Source organism: Nannospalax galili, unplaced genomic scaffold, assembly GCF_000622305.1.
Source record: "Nannospalax galili isolate Female #2095 unplaced genomic scaffold, S.galili_v1.0 scaffold885, whole genome shotgun sequence".
NCBI classification, from domain to species: domain Eukaryota; kingdom Metazoa; phylum Chordata; class Mammalia; order Rodentia; family Spalacidae; genus Nannospalax; species Nannospalax galili.
In genome coordinates, this window is record NW_008354025.1 from 554,249 (window position 1) to 575,211 (window position 20,963).

At 39.0% G+C, this 20,963-nt stretch overlaps 1 protein-coding gene and 1 pseudogene across 1 annotated transcript in view; both read left to right on the forward strand.

Moving 5' to 3' along the window:
- Nucleotides 1–20,963, forward strand: part of LOC103748507 (ankyrin repeat and sterile alpha motif domain-containing protein 1B) — a gene marked incomplete at its 3' end in the record, with an annotated part of 501,190 nt that overhangs the window by 103,520 nt on the left and 376,707 nt on the right. The window lies entirely within an intron of this gene.
- LOC103748505 lies at nt 1,238–4,464 on the forward strand (annotated as a pseudogene).

Consider the following 20,963-nt stretch of genomic DNA (forward strand, 5'->3'; position numbering starts at 1 on the left):
AAACCCTAAAACCCAGAAAAATATGGAATGAGATATTCCATCCAACAAAGTAAATAGCTGCCAACTAGTAATCTGTTAAAACTGAAGGAGAAGTAAAGGCACAAACTAAAGCAATTCATGACTATAACCTAATGCTGGGGACCATGCTTAAAGGAATCTTACATAGAGCGGGGGATGAAGGAAAGCCACAAACATGGGAGTTCAGGAAAGAATAGGTTTCATGAAAAGAGTAAACAAAGGAGAATTAGGAAGGAGACAGTCATACGTAACTCAGTAAGCTGGGAATCCTTATACAAATAGGAGGGAAATTAAAAAAAAAAGGTATTTGAACCAACTAGGTAAACAACTAACAAGATTATAGGAATCTGAAAACCCCTCTAAATAATAATAACCCAAAACATGCTGATATCTGGATGTCTGCCAAGTCACTGTTGCTTTCCAACCCCCTGCAATCCCAAGCGAAGTGTTTGGGGCCAAGATTCCCTCCGATTGTAGTTATCTTCAGTTGTATTGACACATCTGTGAAGAGGGAACTTTAACTGAAGAATTTCCTTGATCACATCGGTCTCTGGCCATGTTATAAGGCATTTTCTTAATTGCTGATTGATGTGGGAGGGCCCAGCTCACTGTGCGTGGTGCCAGCTCAGGGCAGGTGAACCTGGGCTATATAAGAAAGCAAGCAAGGGGGGAATCAAGCCAGTAAGCAGCATTCTCCGTGGCTGCTGCTTCAGTTCCTACCTCCAGGTTCCTGCCTCCAGCTTTCTCCAGGAAGTCATGGATTCCCACAATGAGGGACTGTAAAGTGTAATATTAAATAAACCCTTTCCTCCTCAAGTTGATTTCAGTTAGTGTTTTATTACAGCAATAGAAAGTAAATTAGAATACCCTTCTTTGGTAACAGACATCTAAACTTTAGTCTTTCATTTGTTTAAAAAAATGGCTGACAAATATCATGATGTTCTAGTTACTTTTCTATCACTGTGATAAAATGCTGACCAAAACAAACTTGGGGACGAAAGGGTTTATTTCCGCTTACAGTACAGTCCTTCATGGAGGGAAGCCAGGCAGGAGCTGAAGCACATAACATGGAGGATCTCTGCTTGCTTGTATCCTCTAGCCCTTTGATCACTCAGCCTGCTTTCTTATACAACCCAGGACCACTTGCCCGGGGGTGGCACCACCCACAGTGGGCTGGGCCTCCCACATCACTCAACAATCAAGAAGATGCCTCACAGACATGGCCACAGGCTGGTTCAGTAGAAGTAATTCCCCAATAGAGGTTCCCTCTTCCCAGGTGTGTCAAGATGTCAACTAGGACCAACCTGCACACATCATACTAGTATTCATAGCTTCTTTAACTTTTATTTTTAAATATTTGTATTTTAGTTTTATGATTATGAGTGCATTGCCTGCATGCATATAAGTGCCCTGTGTTGTGGAATGCCCATAGAGGTCAGAAGAAGGTGTTGGACCCCTTGGAACTGGAGTTATGGATGGTTGTTAGCCATCATGTGGGTGCTGGGAACTGAACCTGGGTCCTGTAAGACCAGCTAGTGCTTTTAACTGCTGAGCCATCTCTCCAGCCCCAACTTCTCTAATATTTAGATGGTGCTAAGTGATTCGTATGAATTAATTGCATTTAATTCTCCTAACAGCTGTATGATGTGGGTATTAGTACCATTATCCCCACTTTCCAGCTGTGGATATTGGAGCATAAATTAAGAAACTTACTCAGGGTTACAAATTTTGTTTGTATGTGAGTAAACTAATATTTGAACCTTGACACTAACAAAGTATGAGTGGATTTGGGGCTTATCAAGAAGAAACTTCATCTTATAATATGTTTACTATTTGTGAGACTTGAGAATGGAATCTCATGATATTATTTTTAAACATTTTCATAGGATTTGTGTGATGCTGTGATGTTCCTAGAGAGACAGTGTAAGCATGATGAATAGCTTATAGAGAAAAGGGGCAAAATCTATGGCATTGTTTTGGATGGTGATTTCACAAAGCTTTCAGACTAGGCCACTCATTTCTAATCTGGGGTCTATAACAAGCCCCAAACATGAAATTTTAAAAATTGTTTTCAGTATTTTTGATGGCTTAACGAAATTTTATTTTAACTAGGCTTGTAAAGACTGAATAAACATCAGGGTTTTACTTCTGCCCAACTATCGGGTCCTTACTTCACTCACTGGTTTGTGCCAGTAGAAAATGGTTTTCCAACTACTGGATGGGCATTTCTGATTTTGTTTCACATTGGTCAGTTTTTCCTCCTCTCAGTTTTCTAATCCCATTGGTTTTTTTTTTTAAATCAAGGTATATAATACATACAGAAAAGGGGAGTTATCATAAGTATAAGAATTACAGCATTAAGAATTACTACAAGTGAAAAGTCAGTGTAAAAACCACTTGAAAAAAGAAACAGAAAATCACCAGCACTCAGCAAGGTTCCTTGTTGCTTCTTTCTAATGGTAGCAACGGACACACACACACACACACACACACACACACACAATACACACAAACACACACACACAAACACACACACACAGACACACACACACAAACACACGCACACCACACACACACACAAACACACAAGCCTGCACACATGCACAGTCTCTGTTAACAGTTGCCTAGTAGTGATATTGCCAGGTTATAGTGTTATACATTTGTTTAGCTGTGTTCTTAGAGTGATCATGAAAAATTTCTGTTCCTACTGAAATTTGCTGAGTATTCTGAATTGAAAATATTATTTGGTATTGACAGTCTTAAATTATAGCAGGTATATGTTTCCCTCATCTGTGGCTTATCATTTTTACTTCTCAGTATGCTATGATAAGTACTACATGCACTTTTTTTTTCTTTGAGACAGGGACTTACTATGTTACCCTGTCTGCTTTGGAGCTCTCTATGTAGACCAGGTTGGCCACTCACAGAGATTCATTTGCCTCTGCCTCCTGAGTTCTGAGATTAAAAATGTGCACCACTGTGCCTGGCTAGATTATTTATTTATTTATGTATTATTTTTATGTATATGAGTTTTGTCTGTGTGTATGTAAGTGTAACTGTTTGTGCAATGCCCACAGAGGTCAGAAGAGGGCATCAGATTTCTTGGAACTGGAGTTATAGTCAGTTATTAGTGACCACGTGGATGTTGGGAACTGAACCCAGATACTCTGCAAGAGCAGTCAGTGCTGTAAGCTGCAGAACCATCTTTACAGCCTATGCTTATTAATTTTGCCTAGTCCAAGTTCTTTTCCTCCATGGTTATTGGTTTTTGGATCTAATTTGAGAAACTTTTGCTTGTATCATGTTTATGAGTTATTCTTTTATGCTAATTTTTAAGAAGTTTACTACTTTTCAAGGTTATACCTATTATTAAATAATTTTTATATACTGTGAGGCCTACATATGAGAACACATGTATTCTTACCTTCTCATTGATATTAATTTGAACTAGTACTGTCTATAAAAAGGTCATTGCCTCTCTACTGCTGTTCAGTGCAACTTAAAAAATTATGTGAATTTGAGAGGCAGAGGAGGTGGATTTCTGTGAGTTCCAGGCCAGCCTGCTCTACATAGTAAGTTCCACACCAGCCTCTGCTACATAGTGGGACCCTATTTAAGAAACACAATTAACAGACACATCCTGGTCTGAAGGTGCCAACTACAATGCTCCCAACAGCCTGGATGTCAGTTCCCGGTGCACCATCTGTGGGGACTGAGCCACAGACAAACACTATGGAGCCTCGAGCTGTGATGACTGCAAGGGTTTCTTCCAGAGGTGTATGAGGAAGAACCATGTGACTCTGGCAGGTTTGGCCCACAGTGCATGGCGAACAAAGATAAGAGGAACCAGTGCTGCTACTACAGATCCAAGAAGTGCTTCCAGGCTGGCGTGAAGAAGGAAGCTGTCCAAAATGAGCAGGACATGGAGGTGAAGCTCCAAGGACAACAACCTGCTCTCCATCAATGCACTCCTGCAGGCTGAGGTTCTGTCCCAGCACATCCCCTCCCTGTCTCTGGGACCAACGGCGACATTCAGGCAAAGAAGATCACCAACATAGCAGGCGAGTGCTAGTCCATGAAGGAGCAGCTGCTGGTTCTGGTCGAGTGGGCCAAGTATGTCCTGGCTTTCTGCAAGCTCCCCTTGGATAACCAGGTGGCCCTGCTCAGAGCCCATCCTGGTGAGCACCTGCTGGGAGCCACCAAGACATCCATGGTATTCAAGGACATTTTGTTCCTAGACAGTGACTACATCATCCCTCGGCACTGCCTGCAGCTAGTAGAAATGAGCCAGATGTCCGTTTGCATCCTTGATGAGTTAGTTGGTTCTGCCTTTCCAGGAGCTGCAGATTGATAAGTGAGTGTGCCCAAGTCAAAGCCATTTTGTTTGACCCAGATGCCAAGGGGATGAGCCCTTTGCCTTTGCCAAAAATCTGTGACCTACCCTGATAAAGATGAATGGTGAAATTCATATGAAACAATTCCCAAAGTGGGCTGTGACCCACCAGACCAACCTGTACCTTCCTATGGGTATGCAAACGTCATGGGGTACCACGCCAACCAGGAGTACCCATTGTTGCTGCCTGGGGGGACAAAAAATAAAAAAAAATCTTTTCTTATTCCATACTTTAGCAAAAGTTTATAAAAGAAAATAAATGGCACATGTTTTCTTTATAAAAAAAAAATGATGTGTGGGTCTGTTTGGTTCTCTCTTCTGGTCTGTTGGTCTGTTTTTTTTTTTTTTTGTACAAGTACCTTAATTGCTGCATTTATCTAAGGACAGGCACCTTCTCAGTCCTTCAGATTTCTCACGATTTTTTTCCCTATATTAATTTTAGACTCATTTTTTCAGTTTCCAGAAGAAATTGATATTTTTATTTGAGTTATAATCTTTAAAATATTTTGAGGATATTACCATATCTTCCATATTTAATTCTTCTATTTCATGATCATGGTGTATGTCTCAACTTATTTAAGTTTACTTTAGTTAATTAATGGATTTATTGTGGTGTTAATGAGTGAACTCAGTGTCTCATGAATACTAGGCAATCACTCTTAACACTGACCCGTACCTCCAGCCCAATATCTACTTTAATTTGGGGGTGTAATAGGTGAGATTCAAAGCCATGTCCTTAGACCTAAACTTTTACTTTTTGGGGGGGCATGATTCAGTTTTAATTTTGCAAATATACTTTTAAAATTAATGTGTGAGAATAGACTTGAGGGATTAATCATGGACAGAAAATAAGTTTTTAAAATTATGTTTTTTTTTTTTTTTTTTTTTTTTTTTTTTTTTTTTTTTTTTGTTTTCCTTTTTTTTTCCCACATTTACCCCTTCATTGAATTGGCTGGCCTCTCGAACTCACAGATCTGCCTGCCTCTGCCTCCCAAGTGCTGGAGTTAAAGGCATGCACCACCACGCCTGGCTTAAAAATATGTTTTATAGAAATTCTAAAAAATAAAATAAAATTTAATATAGGAGTCCTGTCCAAGGACCAGCATCCTGCAGACTCTTAATCTCTATGCTTCGGCCATTTGTGACTTTTTGTGTTCCTGGCCCTCCGCTACATGAAGGAGCTTCATTAATAAGAGTTGAGAGATTTATTAGTGTCCTCTTCTTTGCCCCTGTTCTATGTTCTGTGAGCCTTAGGTGTAGAGGTTGCATTATAGATGTGTCACTTAGGCCATCCACCCAGGGCTCAGGAACCATCTCAGAAGATGGGGTAGAAAGATTGTAAGGGAGGAGGTGTATGACCATATGGAAACAGAGTCCTATAAGCTCCTGCGACCCTGCTCATATGATTCTATGGCCATGGTGTCAGCATGCACAAGTCCCATGAAAAGTCAGGCAGACAAAAACCCCAGTGTAGAACTGGGGAAATGGACAGTAGACATCAATCTTAGCTGAAAAAATATTGGCAACTAATTCCTGCTAGGTGAGGAAGAGCTGATCTTCCTAAAACAAGGGACTCTAGATAGGCTGACTAGACCTCAGTGGATGGATTTGCACTGGGGAACATCTGGGGACACTGGGAGCCTTAACATGGATGACAGAGTATATGGGTTCCAGTGGGGGGGGCTATGGGAAGGTGCCAGTGGGGACGAGGGTATAAAGATGATTAAGATTGAGATGGTCTTATGAAATACACAAAAAGTTGATAAATTAATTAATTCAATAAATTTTTTTAATTAATTAAAAAATTAAATTGAAAAAGAAAAGAATGGGTTGAAGGAAATGTAAGCGCTGGCTTTTAAGTTATTGAGAAATTACACAAGTAAGAATGCCAGGTTGTTTCCTGTTACTCTTGTTAAGAAGGCTCCTTGAACATATAAGTGTAATACCTTGTTCCTGGATCTGCCTTGTAATGATAAAAATCATAAAAACTAAAATAAATCAGTGGTGACACTGGAACTACAGAAGACTAGCCTGAGGAGATCATAATTCTTTTACTGGTAAAATGATGGTCTTAGGTGATCTCTACATTTTTTTTTTAGATTTCTGAAGCTCTTTTCATTTATAGACTGAATTATGAGTTTAGATCTTCTTAAATTTATTTATTACAGAAGGGAGTTAAGGGAACAATACTGGTACTGTAGCTTTAATAATAACTTTTGAAAAATTACTTCTAACATAGTCTTGCACTTTGGGGAAAAGATATTGAAGTGTTAAAGAGCAGAAAATAATTCAGCAGAATATGAGCCACTCACTTATGTAAGTGCTTGAGACAGCAAATTCACAAACAAATCAATGCATCTAACGTTAATGCTGTAAACCTTGATCCCAACAGAGAGACATTTAAGTAGCATGGAATGTGGTGGAGAACAGAGGGAACCATTGAATGCTCCTAAAAATGAAGACTAGCTATGGAGAGAATGCATTCTCTAATGCTACGTGTTTGAGAAGCATAAGTAAGCTAGATATGTCTTTAATGCAGCCATATAAATCTATTATTAGACATTTCATTTTAAGAGATTTCTGTTTGTCATTTGGAAATGCACTAAGTCAGGCAAAAAGGCTTTAACTCTGTATCAGGGGTTCCTTGGTTGCCAGCAATAGAAACTAACTCTGGAGAAGGAAACAGAAAAGCAACTTTGGAAAAATTTTGGGGGTGGTTCATAAAATTAAGGTGAAGGCTAGAGGCCAACAAGGGCAGCAGTGTCTTCTCAGTAATTGTGCCAGAGTTCCCATTTGGGGTCTTATAGGCAGCTTAGAGCTAATCCATTAGTGTTGCCAGTGCATTCTGCTTTGGAAGCTAGGAATGCAATCTAAGCATGGAGGCATTCCTATGTGCAAACCATTAAACTAGCCTGTAAAATGCAGGACAAATGCTTCTGGGCAGTTCTTTAAGGTAGACCTTCCAATTCTCATTCCACAGGTTAGGAAGCTGTCTCATAGGATAAGGACTTTTCAAAGCCACACAGCTAGTACAGTTATATTTCTTGTAGTCAGTTCTGAAAAACCCTTTCATAGCTCAAGCTTCTTTTTCTAGAACGTTTCCTAGAATAGAGACTCTATGTAAGATCTGTTAATTGTCTTTGTCTGTGACTGACTTGAACAGGATCTATCACAGAGTAAGGAAAGTGGGAAGGTTAGTAGAGAAAACTGAACTAAGGCACAAAGTACACATGCCCAGGTGTGTTCCTCTAATAATACGTAGCTCAGTTGTCCAGGCATGAGGTATGTGAAGGAGTTTGTGAGATCATTTGGAAAGTTAGATTGAGATGAGATCATGAAAACTTTTGATGATTAGGATTTCAAATATTTTCAGTAGTTTTTGTGACCTCTGAAGATTTTTGAACAAGGTAGGTAAGATCAATAGTTGCAATGTAGCAACAAGGTAGGTAAGATCAATAGTTGCAATGTAGCAATATTAATTTATGACAATAGATATAAGGAGCTGGGGGAAAGATACTGAAGGTGAGGAAACCAGTTAGATGTTTGTGATCATTTAAGTGAGAAAGTTTGGTAAAGTTTGGTAAGCCAAACCTTTTGGAATAGGGTTACAGGACATGCTTTCGGAGTAGGAAAATACAGGACATGCTTTTAACAAATCCTTTGCTGTTAGACTTTTTATAATTTAGGTGTATCTTAATGTGATGGAAGAGAAGGAAAGAACCCTTATTATTTTGAAATTTAAAGGTTACAGAATTGGGATAACGATATTGCTAACCACAGTGGAAAAAGTCAGGTGGTGCAATTCTTTAACGTTTAGGGGTAAATTTGGTTTCTGAGGTGCTGAGTTAAAAGTTTAAACAGATCATTGGCATAGCCTGGGGAAACATGATTGAGCTTTGTGGAGCAGTAAAAAGTGGATAGAAATTTGAGAGACACACATGTAGGAGACTAGCAAAACAAACAAACAAGCAAGCAAACAAATTCTAACCAACCATCAACAACAAAAATCACATGAAAGTTAGCTTACATATAAATGGAAGGAGGTCTATGTGAAGAGTGTCAGGTTTTAATTTCTCTCTAGGGTAAGTTACCTCTCCATTTTTTTTTTTTTTTTCTGACAGTTGAGTCTAGGTATAGAGAGTTCTGTGCCCTACTGTTCTCACATGTTTTGAGAATACTGGGCGAGTTCTCTGGAAACGTTTAAGAATTGAGAACTACTACAAGGTAGGTGAGTCCAGCTTTCCTTCTCCATGTAGTCAGCTATCTTCCTGTACACCGGCGCTCACTGCTTTTCTCTCCCACCAGGATTCTGTATTCTCACACTGATTAGAGTAAAATTTTGGCAGTATGAGAAAAATAGGATGGGTTGTATAACGTTTAGATTGTGAGGGAGAAGATGAAAGTGGTGCATAGGGATAATTTATTATTTTATGAGAAAGATTCTAATAATTTTCTAAGCTTGAATGGCACATGTTATCTTTGATAACTGAATAACATTTATAGTGTTTAACTGTATTAGTGGAGATATGAAAAGCTGGACTAATCAGCATCTTATGAAACATGAAACCATTTTCATTTATTTATTTTTTCAAGTTGATACTACAAAACTTTATTTGGAAAATGTTATTGATAGCTTAAATTTTATTTTGTTTTTTAATGGATATTAATATTGAGTTTTTGTGTATTTCATATAATAAATCGTAATCATATTTAGACCCCCTCCCCCATCTGCAGCCCCCATTAGCACCCCCTGCCACATCCCGGGATTTCATACATTCTGTCATATATGTTAAGGCTTATCTGGGAAAGCTTTTGTACCCAGATGTCACTTGGTGCAGGTTCATCTACTGAAGTCTAGTCAGCCAATCTACAGTCACTCCCTCAAAGAAGATCAACTCTCCCTCACCTGGCAGTAATCCATTGCCAATAGTTCCTTGGCTAAAATTGGGTCCTACTGCTCATTTCCCCATTTCTATGCTGGGTTTTTGTCTGATTGAGTCAGCCCGAGTCTTGTGCATGCTGTCACCATTGCTGCAATTTCATGAGCAAGTTCCCAGAGGCCTGAAAGTCTCTGTTTCATTACATTCATGCACCAACCCTGGCTTTTACAATCTTTCTGCAATGATCCCTGAACCGTGGGTGGGTGAGGTTTACTATAGGAGTCCTATCCAGGGAAGCACACTCTGCAGCCTCTTATTTGCTACACCTTGGCCAGTTGTGGCCTTCTATGTGCATCACACTCTGTTGCATGAGGAAGCTTTGCTGATGAGAGTTGAGAAATCCATTAGTATATGTGAGACCATTTTTAGAATATATTTGCCTTTGCAGAGTAATAGCATCTTTTTTCCAAGTGTCTGTTAGGGGAATAAAAGTGTTTTATATAATATGAAGAATGTTCTTCAGTCATCTTAAGTAGACCTTTGTGTTTTTCTTATTGTAAATAGCACAGGTAAACTGGCTTTAAGTGCTGTCTTAAAAATATCCAGTGATGAATTTGGCTGTTCAAGAGTCCCTCATGATTTTCTACTCTAAAATTTGCACTATGGTTAAGGAGCATGCTCATTGAAAGCACATTGTGTGTGAAGATTGTCACTTGTTCAGTTTTGTATACTGATGGTGAGCAGAACACCCTTTCAGCCTCTGTAAAAATGATTTGTACAGCACTACCCTAAGAATTCAGTGTTAACAGTAAAATTAGTTCTTGAGCTATTAAAATGAAGAATTAGATTAAAACTACCATGTTAAAATGAATAATGCATTTATTTCAGTCTTTGCACTCCCCATCCCCACTTGGCTACTAAAAAGAGATTCAGCAAAATTCCCCTAAAGTATTTATTTTTCTCTTGGAGCTGCTCCAGTGATATGTCAAAAGGATTTTGAAAGGAATATCCATTTATGTATAACAGCTTTGGTATACATAATAACACATATTACTGTACTTTAAAATGAACATGGGTAGCTCATGTAAAACGTAAAAGAAGTCTGTGAACCCCTTTATTGCTGTTCATAATTAAATCTAAATTGTTTGCATAGAACAGATTTCATTGTTTACAAAATCTGCATAATATTAGCAGCAGCAGTGGGCTGATGGGGGAGGTAGATATAGGAACTTTGAGACTTGTGAAAGACCAATTATTATTCATAGAAATTTCTATAGCAAACAGCTTTCCCCAAATATAATCTGAAAGAAAAATAACAGTAAGAACAATTATTCATAGACAATCAAAATCAATTCTAAAATTGCATGTTGATCTGGATCAGGAGGGTACTAAACTTTATAACATGAATACGGTTTTATAGACTTTAAGAGAGGCAGTGGTAAAGAGCGCCCTCATTTTAAAGAAATTTCCCTTCTTAATAGTTTGGTTTTTCTCTACAGTTTTTTTTTCTTTTTTAAATATTTGAGATATTGGGGTTGGAGAAATGACTCAGTTAAGAGCACTTATAGCTCTTGCTGAGGACCAGGGTTTGGTTCCTAGGACCCAGATGGTGACTAACAACCATATGTAACTCCAGTTTCAGGGGATCTGATACCCTCTTCTGGCCTCCATGGACACCATGCAGACACATGGTGCACATACATACACATAGGCAAAAATACTCCTACAAATAAAAAAATTAATAAAATCTTAAATATTTGAAATAGGGTCTCACTATGTAGTCTAGGCTAACCTGAACCTCTCTGTGTAGCCCAAGCTACCTCAAAGTGGATCTTCCTATCTTCCTTATATCTTGGGATTGGGGGCATGAACCACTATACCTGACCCCAAAGGAATTTTTTTAACTTTGATGTTTTCTTCTTAAGACCCTCTCCTGAGTTAGGATCCCCAGTGCTTACATAAAAGCCAGGCATAGTGGCAATATTTCTATAGCCCAGCACTGGGAAGATGGGGCCAGGTGGATCCTGGTGGCTTGCTGGCCAGCCGGTCTGACAAAAATAGCAAGCTCCAAGTTTAGGGAGAGACCCCATTGATAGATAGAAGATAAAACCTGAAATTGACCTCTGGCCTCTGCATGTGCTCGCACAGGTGTGTGCACCTGTGCACACACGTGCACGCTCCATGTGCCCACATTGAAACACAGATACTTTAAGAAAAAAAAGAGCCTATGTTAAAAAGAATAGTTAAAAGAAAAAAGAATTATACAAATGAAATTTCATGGAGTTTATTGGGCAAAGACTACTTCTTGAATCAGGCCTTTTCTCTGAACCACAAGTGACTCAGAGAGCCCTACCTGATAACATAGATTGTACTGACAGTAAACCATAGTGAGATATGGAAAGAGTTTGCCTTATTCGAACATGGTCTGAACTGTTGGCTGTGTTGAAACGGAATTATAGAGATCGAGGAATAAGGAATCTTATTACAGATGCTGGCCAGAATAATGAAGTACCAAGTTTCAGTACATATTTCTTCAGCTACGAGCAGCAGCAAGCGGAAAATATCCACTAGGCCAGAGACAAGAGCATTTTTTAATAAACCTTGGTGGGGCGGTTGGTGGACAGGGGGAAGCATTGTAAACCTATATCGACTACACATAAGAGGGCTTGGAAAGTAAACACGAAGTGGGTAAGGTTTTGGAATAGGAGAGTAATCTGTGAGGATAAGTGCTACTTTTTGATTGGTTCATATTGTAAACAGGATGTGACAACATCTTGACAGCAGTCCTCCTGGGAGATTGTGTCAAGGATTTATATATATGACTATGTAGAGCAGTTTTGTTATTGGTGATGGTTGTTTGACATGAAGTGAAACCTGTACCTGAAGTATTCTCTTATCTTTTGTCTCTGTCCTTTACCTGTAATGAAATTTAGGATATCTCAGCATTTTCATTTATTAGCTGTCTGCAATTGACGGAAGTCCAGCTACTGTTGCTGGCTGACAATAAGCTATTTGTGACAACTGTAAACATAAAAATTAGTATATATACATAATTAGATTTCAGCTCTAAAATATAATCCTGGTTATATCAGTTAATTATTTAAGATTCTTGGGAGACTTTTCTATTTGTTAGTGCAATTAAATTGCTTTCTTTTCTTCCCAGTTATTTCTTATCAACCCCTCCACCTTTTTCAGTAAACTACTAAATTTTGCTGACCAGTCTTTGATGTTCATGACTCCACTGTTTGCACAGTCTTCCTTCTGTTTGTGTTGCCTGTCTGCAGTCTCATACCTCCATCTACCTAAAGATTTGTCTTTCTGCATGCAGAGGCTTGCTTCCTTGCTATGAAGCCATCTCAAGACTTCTGGCTTACCTGGTCTTTGGTTTGGCTTTTGTGTCAATATACTACAAATAGAATTTTATCATACTACCTGTAACATTTCTTCTGGTTCTATGTTTGTATACCTTCTCTAAGCTATGAACTCTAAAACAGCAATAGAAATTTAGTAACCTTTTAGTCCTAAGTGATATTTTTCAAATTTACAAAAAATTATTAATTTGGGGAATTCTGGAATAGCAAATTATAATTCTTGAGAATTCCTTTGAATTTTTAAAATTATCAGTATCCCCTACCTCCAGTACTCTTCATGTGCTGTATTCATTATTGTGAATAGCTAAAATTTGCTTAGAATATGAGAAATATTGTTTCTTTGTACTTCTAAAGAACTATATATAACCTCTAGTAAATAGAAAAACAGTAGAAAAACCAGTGAATAGTTACTGGGTGGTATTTGTATTACAGGGTATTCAGATTTCTAGTATTGCTAATGCCACCACACAAAATTCCTTGTAAAAATCTTCTAGGTAAGAAGTTATTTAGCTTCTAAAACTTGACATTTTTCAAATGCTATTCATAGGATTTATACATTATGCGTCTAAACTTGTTAATATTTATTTTACCTGCAGCTGATTCATTTTAGCTCTATACAAGACCATTAACACTCTCTTATAGCTTGGTAGTAGCTACATACAAGGCTAGCTGATTATATCATGTATTTCCCGTGTTTGTATCCCTGGTTCTAAGAAGTAATGACCCTAAAATCTTTTACTCCATGTGTTAACATTTCTTTTCTGCTTCCAACTTTATATCAGTATATTCTTTGAACCACTGATGTCTCTGTGAGACACATAAAGGATCCTGCCTCTCCTTGGAGCATTAGATAGGTGTTAAGTACTAGTAAAGTGTTGTTTATATTTGTAAAATCATCAGTGTTGATGATCAGTTCTTCTTTAAATTTATATTTGCAAGTATTCCTGATGTTCAGCTTTTGGTAGATAAGCCAAGATATTGGGGATGAGCAATTTTGACTCCCTAGTCAACAGGGGCTAGACTCTCCCTTGCTGTCATGGCAGTACATTACCTCATTAAGGGCATAATTAATCTTCCCATCTCAGCATGATTTGAGGTGAATCACTTTTCCTGAGGGGTGGTCTCCTGGCCAGCGGATTGGTAGGCCCAGTTGGATTAACTCCTAAAGAAGGAGGCAATAGTATGCCATGTATTGGGCAGTTTAGAATGTCATGTCTCCACTTGGGGGCAGAAGTAGAACTGAGTCCCTCATTTTGACATAATGAAACAGCACATAGAAGGCTTTAGGCTCTCCACTCTTGCTTTCAAGACTTGGAGGGTGATCAAGGCACCTCAGATGGATGGAGTTGGATTGCAGCAGGATATGTGATGGTAGATACACTGAAAATGAAAGGAGATAACATTAAGTCAGCTGTTGAGTATACAAGGTCTAAAGTCTAATACTATCACTACTAAGGTTATAATAGCTACAGCCCATTTCCACCATGAAAATTCAGAATTCCAATTTCAAAGCTGTTTACCAAAGGCATGATGGTGTCTGATGTGGTCTCAATCTGATTTTATAGCTCTTGTAAAATAACAGAGACATCAGCAGAATTATGAGGAATATACAAAGAGCATTTTGTTTTTGGTTAGGAAAAGCATAAGAATCCTTTAATCTGCTAACAGCTATGGTGGCTGTGATTACACTACATGACATGTCAATAGCCCCTATTCACAGTTTAATGGGGAGGCTTTAAGGCTTGTATCATTGTTTATTTATTCTAAAAGTCTAGTCTAGTTATTTTGTTTTGTGTTATTATCAGTCATTATACCTTTTGCCTATACTTTCCTGCAGGGTGTTTAAGACCATGCAGGTAGAGAAAAATTAACTATTTTATTTAGTTGTTAGGTCAGTTGAGGCTCATTAGGGGTTACTTTCAGGGACTTGGGAAGAGCAGTCTTTCCTTTACCAACTCTGCCATCTGCTGGGATTGATCAGGATCTTGCTGACCATGTGGCTACCTTTGAAAGCACTGGGGACATTTCCTTCAGTGCTGTCCCTCCTCTTTGCAGAATATGCACTAGTAAGTGTCAAACCTCTGAGTCTCCACAGTCTCTCTGATCAAGAGAGTGGGTGATGTAGCAGAGTTGTAGGACACTGAGCGTTGTCTCATAGTCCTTTGGGACTAGCTGACCTGGGTCAGGGACCAAAATATTTGCTGTCTCCTTAACACCTAAATTTTCTTTGGCTCTGGCCTCTAAGCTTTAGTAGTTGAACATCCAAAAGGACAGTTTCACCAATGTTTTAGTTTTAACATTTATGTAACATTTAAATAAAGCTTAGACAAAAATGAATTTACATGGATTTTGATTTTTAAAAACATTGTATTTATTATTTTAGTAAAATGTCTGCATGTATATAGGTGCACCCATGTTGTGCAGTGCCCAAAGAGGTCAGAAGAGGGTATCAGATCCCCGAAAGTGGAGTTACAGACAGTTGTTAGCCACCATGTGGGTGCTGGGAATCAAACCTGGGTCCTCTGCAAAGAGCAGTCAGTGCTCTTAACCACTGAGCCATCTCTCCAACCCCATAATTTTTTTTATTTTTTAAAAATATTTTATTATTTTTATTTTATGTATATGAGTGTATTGCCTACATGTATGTAAGTGCACCCGTGTCATGCAATGCCTCGGAGGTCAGAAGAAGGCGTCGGATTCCCCTGGAACTGGAGTTAAGGATGGTTCACAGCTGTCATGTGGGTGCTGGGAATCAAACCTGGGTCCTCTGCAAAGAGCAGTCAGTGCTCTTAACCACTGAGCCATCTCTCCAACCCCATAATTTTTTTTATTTTTTAAAAATATTTTATTATTTTTATTTTATGTGTATGGATGTATTGCCCGCATGTATGTAAGTGCACCCGTGTCATGCAATGCCTCGGAGGTCAGAAGAAGGCATCGGATTTCCCTGGAACTGGAGTTAAGGATGGTTCACAGCTGTCATGTGGGTGCTGGGAATTAAACCTAGGTCCTCTACAAGAGCAGTTTGTGCTTAACCTCTGAGCCATCGCTCCAGCCAGATTTTGATTTTTTAAAAAACTGTTTTTTTTCTAGTAGTTAAAAGCCTGACAGTTCTAAACATTTATCAACCAATTGAAAGAGAGTTGAATCCAAATAGCCTTCATGGCATAACAAATTGAGATCACATGCCCACATATTGTTTAACTACAAATGTCTGTAACACTTACTTTTGAAGGGTCACCCTCTCACATTTTAAAGTGTCTAGTAGTAAATGTTTTGATAAGACCAGATTGCACAAGTATAAGTACAAAAGCAGACTTGTCTGCAGCTATATCCCATTTATCCAGCTTTCTGGAGGTTAGGGCTGTCTGTTAAGGAGAGGAAAATCTGGACACAGGGAACTTTTCCTCATTTGTCTCTTTACCAGCAGATCAGAACTAATTGGAGGGTGGTGTTAGAAGTTGGACTACCATCTAGGGGCCAGTTTCTAACTTGTACTTAGGCCAAAGTGTGGTATAGGAAAATACTGGGCATTTTCCTTACTGTTTAAGAACTAAAAAGGAGCCCAGCATTGTAGGATGCACTCAAGAAGACTACATGCCGATAAGGATTTGTTACCCAACTAAAAAGAGAAGGAAAAGGCATTCCTTGAGTTCTTTCTCTTTTTTTTCCTCTTGGTCAGGGCATCCCCTGAGCTCCTAGGGTCATGGGGTGGTCCATCGTGGCAGCTGGCACTCATGATCGAGGAGGATCAAGTCAACAGGAGGATCTGCCCTCACGTGCACCCCTTTCCCTTGTATTTCCTCAAACATTCTAAGAAAAAAAAGCTGAGCTCAGACTGCTCTGCTCCTAAGGTCTGGCCTTAATGCCATCTGTCTCACTGACCTGTCTGTCTCCTGAGATCTATTGATGTTTTGCATTCTACTGCCCCATTTTCCACATTGAAGAGGCTTTCTCTTAGCTGTGGTGATTAATTCCCCTAGCAGAACTGTACTCTCACAGTGTCTAAGCTTCATCTTCCACAGACTTTATACTCTGACCTTTTGTAATGTGATTAAACTTTCTGGTTTTGTCCTTTTCCTTTCATTTGTGGAAAAATCTGGCCATTTTACCTTCAGACAAAATCTTACCATGAAAAAAAAAAAAATCCTTCTTTTCCCAAAACATCCTACAGCCTTCCTAGCATTCACTTTTCCTATTTACTGATTCTCTTTCACTTTATTTTCTTTACACACATGACACCCTTCTTTATCTTCTTCTCATCCCATAAAACTCTACAATCTAACACTTTTTACTCTTCCTGCTTTTCTTACCTTTGCTACACCTATAGCACCAGATCCCCTCATGCCCTTTGCTGTAGATACCACACATCCTTTCTACACACAGCTCCCATTTCTTTATTCCTTGTTGGTCCCATCTACATCACAACACTTGTTCAATAATACATATCTTTTCTTTACAAAAGACCCACCATTCCAAAGATTTTCTACCTCTATTTTTCCCAAACTTACAGATAACCAACTTGAGACTCATATGCTTGAATAAAGTTACTGTTCATGTTCTAAACCATCTGCCTTGACCCAGTTGCTCTGTGTGCCTAGGTATGTGCTTCCCGTCCCCTTCACAATCAATGCTTGCTTTTTCATCTATCTGCCAAATTGTTCATGAACCATCTTCCCATTAGGTCCCTTCTAAAGGTTGAGCGTAAGCAGAAAAAAAAGGCTATGTTGACTTGTCATAGGGTAGCCTAATGGGTGGGTAGGAATACAATGTCTTTCAGTTAGGGAAGGTTGAGAGAAACTCATTAGTTTACAGAGAGAGAGAGAGAGAGAGAGAGAGAGAGAGAGAGAGAGATGTCAGAGTGGACACTGGCCCACCTAGGAGAGAATGCCTTCCCCTAGAATCCTTCTTTTAGAACTAGTGCAAATTGATTAATTTAACCATTGCCTGAGAAAACAGTAGTCAGACACAACTCCAGTGCTCAACTAAATAATGTAGACTCCATCATCTGGTGATTACTGAACAACACCCCCCCCAAACCCCCATGAAACCTACAGCTCGTATTGGAACATCTCATCCTTTGCTGTATCCTCAAACTCAGGCAACACAAACAGAAGCTCTGAAAATAGCTCTCTGTCACTGAGGGGAAATTCCCTTACCTCCCATCAAGAAGAAAGCCTTGAATCACAGTTTAGTGCCTTGGTATCACCATTACAACCCCCCGAGCTTGCAAGAGGCCACAGCCTCCCATTGACTCCTCAGCTTCCAATGGGAAGCCCCTTGCAGGTGTGAAGCTGGAAATGTTACATCATCAGGAAACATCACATTGGTGTTAACAACTTCATCTTTCACTTTAAGTTACAATCCATTACGAGTCTTGTTACTGGTACAAGTATTTGCCTCTTTGTGACTCATTCATTCTATTTTCTTTTGTGGGGGAGGGAAGAGAGGTGTTGGAAATTGAAATTTGTGAACACATCAGTAAAAGTACTCCATTCTTTTCAAATAAAGAAATAGTATTTTTCAGCAAATAGCCCCAAGGATATAAAAATGTAATTCTCAATTATAAATTCTCAATAAAAAATAATTTAACAATTGGTTATCTCTCACTTGATTAATAGGACTAGATTTTTAAAATGGAATACTTGTTGTGTTTCAGTAGGTATTAATATTTCTTTATATTTTTCCATAATTATTAGATGAAAGTGTTGTAACCATCTGGTAAAAGAGAAAATATTCTAAAGAGAGACACTTGTCTTTCCTTCTGGTTATCAGATTATTAACCTGGTAGTTCTCAAATAATTAAAATTTTACCAGGAATCCCTTGCTAGGAAAAGGGAGGAGCTGAAGCTATGGTACCAGTCAGAGAAAGAATTCATCTTCCAGGAAGAGATGCCACACAGTTCAGAGACACAGTAGTGCCACGCACAACTTGCAAGACAGACTGGAGCTGAGACCATGGTGGGTCAGTGATGGTCAGGTCCTTGGCCAGGACTGCTTGGTTATGCATATCTCTTCCCTGCTATTTAAACCCAAACCTCAATTCAGCACCATGAAGATGGTCTGGAGGTGTCTCTGCACACTTTTATTTATTCCTCTTTTTACATGGCTACGTTGAATATGTCTCTTTTCTTTGCTTTTCACTATTTTCTTAGTTACTTTATATTGCTGTGGTACAAACACTGACCATAACCAACTTGAGGAGGAAAGGGTTTATTTCTCTTGTACAAGCACAGTTCATCATCAGGGGAAGTCAAGGCAGGAACTCAGGGCAGGAACCAGGTGCACAGACCATGGAGGAACACTGCTTACTGGTTTGTTCACCTGGCCGGTGCTCATCCTGCTTTCATATACAATACAGGAACACCTGCCCAGGAGTGGCACCACCTACAGTGGGCTGGGCCTTCCCACATCACTCAACAATCCAGAAAATAACCCACAGACATGACCACAGGCCCATCCAATGGAAGCAATTCCCCAATTGAGGGTCCCTCTTCCCAGGTGTGTCCAGTTGACAGCTAAAGCTATCCAACACAACTATTGTCTCTTTAATTGGCGTATTGGGAACAAGCAGCTGAGCCCCTTGTTGGAACTGCCAGAGTCCTGGCTTTGACCCTAAAAACTCCAGTGACAGCAGTACAAGGCCAGAAACTTTAATTTAGAGAGGTTAAATTGCAGGGGAATGTGGGTATTAAGCACAGGAGGCATTTTCTAAAACAAAACAAAACTTTCAGATCAGCATACCCTTAACATGTACTAGCTAGGACTGTAGAATTGTTTTTAGTGTTCCTGCCATAGAATATCAAGTCATCAGTAATAGTTTTCTGTACTTTTGATGATTTCCAGAGTTTCAGGTAGTCTGTAAACTAAACAAAAGAAACAAACCAAAGTTGCTGTTTTCACTAAATTTTCTCCCCTCCCACTTCTTGGGACACTGACCCTCAGTCACCAGGTCTTCCAGTCCTGACACTGGTTAACAGAATCAAAATAAGACATCCTATTTGAATTTTGCATACTTTATATGGCATTTGGGAGGGGTGACTTACAAAAACACGGATTCTTATAGTCTTTTCCTTTTCCATATTTGAAATGCACACACCATCCATCTCCTGCTCCTGTTCTCTTGCTCAGTGTTCACCCCCACTCCAATATGGCGGTGGCTCCACCACCTAATGCCTTGACTTACAAAGAAACAGCGTCTCATAACCCACATGCCATTCAAGCTCTGCTTGTAGTCCCCATCAGCTTTCATGTGCTCCAACATGGTCTGAGTGCCTCATCTTTCTGCCCTGCAGAGCCCATGGGATGAATGGGATGCAGCTCCACCCTTTTTCCTAGGGTGCCCGGAGCACTGCCCATTCTTTTCTGAGGAACGAGTAATTTTCAGGCTACAGTTGCCTCCTGGGCAAATGTCTCAGGACTACTTGTAGCTGGGGACTATCTGTGTGGAAAGTAGCTACTCAGTAAAAGTATATGGACATTGTTGTGTCATGGAGAATTAGAACTTTTGCTAAGTGTGAAAAGGTCTCCATTAGTGAATATTTTTATAGAAAACCAAACAAAAGAAGAAGAAACAAGGAATGCATTGATTTCTTTAATACCCTTCACTTTCACTATACCAATTCTTGGAATTTTTTTTTTCTTACAGATTTTGTGATTTATTCTTCAGGAGACTTGGCCTGATTTATAAATTTTGTGGCTGATAGAGAGTGTCTTGAGCTAGTGGAGGGGGATTTTCCCCATATGTCCTTGTCAAAATTAGATAAAGCTATCAATTTAAAACTTGATGTTAACATTAGTCTTCATTCAAAAGGAGTAGTCAAGCACATTTAGTCTCTTCATACAAAATTAACTCTCACTGTTGAGTCATTTAATGTAATTGGGGTCTTTCATCTTGGGATTATGAAATGTTTATAACTGGTTTGTATGGACTTTAAAAATGGAAGGCAATAATTACAATACTATGTTTATAAAAGCCTGTAATTATTGTTATGTTTTAAGCATGGATAATTTAGGTTAGTTAAAATAGAGAATTTGGTTTACTTTGAGATTACATATAAAAATAAAAGGCTATAGCCAGTGGATGGAGCTTTCAAGTTACAGGAAAGAGGGAGCTCCAGAACAATGCATGGACAATTTTGAAAAATTAACTGATGTTCTTGCTCTGTAGAATTGCTTTGGCTCTTTGTGATCTTTTGTGGTTCCATATGAATTGCCTTTTCTAGTTCTGTGAAATATGATATTGAAATTTTAGTAGGTATTTCTCTAATATGTAGATTAGTTTTGGTGGTATGGCCATTC